At 39.7% G+C, this 2974-nt stretch overlaps 1 non-coding gene and 1 pseudogene across 1 annotated transcript; both read right to left on the bottom strand.

The window, feature by feature from the left end:
- Positions 1-230: 230 nt before the first annotated feature.
- On the bottom strand, positions 231-418 carry LOC116393009 (uncharacterized; annotated as a pseudogene).
- Positions 419-1802: 1384 nt separating this feature from the next.
- Positions 1803-2018, bottom strand: LOC116393008 (small nucleolar RNA U3). Its single transcript, XR_004213367.1, has one exon. It is a non-coding gene; the product is annotated as a small nucleolar RNA U3 (small nucleolar RNA).
- Between the last annotated feature and the right edge of the window lie 956 nt (positions 2019-2974).

Genomic DNA, 2974 nt, shown 5'->3' with positions numbered 1-2974 from the left:
GACCTCGTTTGGATTTAGTCACGTGTTTGTAAATATATATTTTTGTGAAAACTTTCATTATGTCTGTCTGTCAAACACTTTGATGCTTGTTTTGATATTTTTTCAATAAATAAGCTTCATGATTATCAACCACACAAAATATGTTTTTAGATGAAACCTTTGTTGCACAACATGACATTAATAGCCAACAATCTAGCATTAAATATTACAATTACACAGAAAATAGGATAACCACTCTGTCCATATTCCCCACCTCTTCACTCCACAAGGAAGTAAAGAACGGTCATCAATGGCAGAAAGCGTGTGAACTGAATCACTTCTCTGTGCCCGCTTGGCGCTCAGTGGGAAATATCACATCTCATCATCGTGGATAGCAAGACCAAACTATTTAGAAACACATTTCTATTTAGATTGTCTAAATAGCCCATGTCTCATTAATAAATGTATGATTAATCCTTAATAAATGTTTCAGAGAGCAGGGAGAGTGTATTTTTTGAGCTTTATAACATTTGTTTTTGGAAATGGCATGAACATTCTGGAAATGTTGGAATTGATAATATAACCATGTTTAATCATTGCAACCATTAAATGCTGTCCTCACTGCTATATCATAAGAAATCATAATTATCAATATTAATTCAACATTTACCACTTACATTTACCAGATGCAGGATGAACAAAGACAGACAGGAGATGCACTGATAGAGTTTGACACATATGTAACGCTGATTACCGTGTAATGTGTGTGGTATTTGTTATAAATGTACATTGGTGCAAAGAGGTGATAAGAAGCTGTACAGGGAGGGGCTTAGGACACAGGGGAATGTAGGTGAAGGAAACAGGAAGAAACGGAAGACACACAGCACAAACAGCTGTTCACCGCTCCATGATCCTGTAGACCAGTGATTCTCAACTGGTGGTTCATCGCGGACCCGTTTTCAGTGGGTCGCGGGCCTTTGCTTTATTCAGCGGAGTTATTCACACTCCTTTCCAGCATTTACAGCACTTGTTCAGCGATGCAGGAAAAACACCGACCAATGCGTTGTAAATCACGTCACGTGATGCAGTTTAGCCAATAAAATAAGGGTATTCTGATACGTTTCCTGACGTCCAGTGTGATGTACCCACACCGTGACACAGGGGGAGAGACGAGGAAAGACATCACAGAGCAGAGCTCTGATAATGTTAGATGTGACAGTCAAGTGTTTGTATAATCCCATCAAAGAATGAAACTGCTGAAAAGACCACAGGTATTAACTTTTACAGTAGAAACACTGTCAAAAATGTCTGCTTAATAAGTAAGTGCACAATAAAATATGCATCGATGCAATAAAAAATACCGTGTGAGATCCCAGCTAACTGATGAACACCTCAGATCTGTTCTGAGAATTGCCACAACCAAAGTGCCACCAAATGTTGACGCACTGGTTAAAAAGGGTGACCAACAACACTGTTCCCGCTGAAATTAAATGCAAGTTACTTTTTAGGTCATGGCTTTTACTTGTAATTTCTATTATTTCATACAAACACTCCATTCGTTTGCTCCTGGCCCGGCCCATCTGTCAAATATTAAAACTCAATGTGGCCCCCGAGCCAAAACGTTTGCCCACCCCTGCGCTAGAGGGCAGCAGTGTTACATCATCGAATGAATCATAAACATTACACGATTTAGCTGTTAAAGTAATATAAATCTAAGCATGTTAACTCCATTTTTGTTAATTCCTCTACTGTAACTTTACATATATAGCCTAAACTAACGGTTGTGTTTCTCTACAGGATTTTAATATTTACATGTTCTGGTAACTACTCTGTCCATATTCCCCACCTCTTAACTCCACAAGGAAGTAAAGAACGGTCATCAATGGCAGAAAGCGTGTGAACTGAATCACTTCTCTGTGCCCGCTTCGCGCTCAGTGGGAAATATCACATCTCATCATCGTAGTTAGCGAGACCAAACAATTTAGAAACACATTTCTCAAGTCAAGAACTATAGAAATGATCCCTGAAAGTATAGTCTTAACAATCTTACGGGTGAAAACAGATAGTCATTCACACGACAACCATTCTCAGTCATGGTGTTTTTTGCCGTTACACATGCCCAAAACGATCACTGAAGAGTAGTAAATAGAGCATAACCATAACACAACGATGACAACACAACTTTAATCCAAACTGTCACTTAAGATGTCGATTTTAATTTTAAAGTCCGCCGTATGACCCACAATGCGTTGCGATTTGAGTCGTGGACGCCCATTCTTTCATTTGTGAAGATATTAAAGAACTGCACAAGTCAGAATCTTTACAAGTGACCGGGCTGTTTGGACATTTACAGTCCTACATTACAGCACAACAGAGGCAATACTTAAAGTGTTGAAGTCACGTTAGTTAAGTTTCATTTTTTCTCGTTTTGCTGAATGGTGCGTCGTTTGTAATGTTCCGCGCAGAAACCTGGCAAATACATTAGTTCCGTTTACAACTCAAACGCCAGATCCCCCTCGCTTTAAGGTTTCCGGAGGCGTCGACATATAAAATGTAAAACGTTGCAACTCTAATTATGCTAAATGGTCTGCGACATCTAACGGCGACATCATGTCGAATACCTGCATTCGTTTTCACCGTAAAATACTGCTCTTATCATCAGTATTGCTGTTAAACCAGCAGTTGGTTTCCCACTATGGGCTCCCACAACACGAGGGCAGCATTTCACTAACCGACGAGAGCACCACCAAGGTGGATAATTACGTCGTATAGGAGTTAATCTTTAACCATTAACCTTTTCTCGATGCTTAATTAATACAAACGTTTGTGACAACAAACTTACCGATACAGTTTGCAGCTGTGGAACAGCGGCACAGTCTTTATCTGCGAATAATGTTTAATTTGTAACGCCAAATGAAGGGGCAACATGTCCTCCTTATCAATAGAAGAGTAGTTTCGTTGCGCATAACTCAGTCAACACTACGGCTCTGGCATG

This window comes from Anarrhichthys ocellatus, unplaced genomic scaffold, assembly GCF_004355925.1.
Source record: "Anarrhichthys ocellatus isolate YVR2014 unplaced genomic scaffold, GSC_Weel_1.0 scaffold31, whole genome shotgun sequence".
NCBI classification, from domain to species: Eukaryota; Metazoa; Chordata; class Actinopteri; order Perciformes; family Anarhichadidae; genus Anarrhichthys; species Anarrhichthys ocellatus.
The sequence above is the reverse complement of the archived record's forward strand: the minus strand, read 5'-3'. Positions and strand labels throughout refer to the sequence as shown.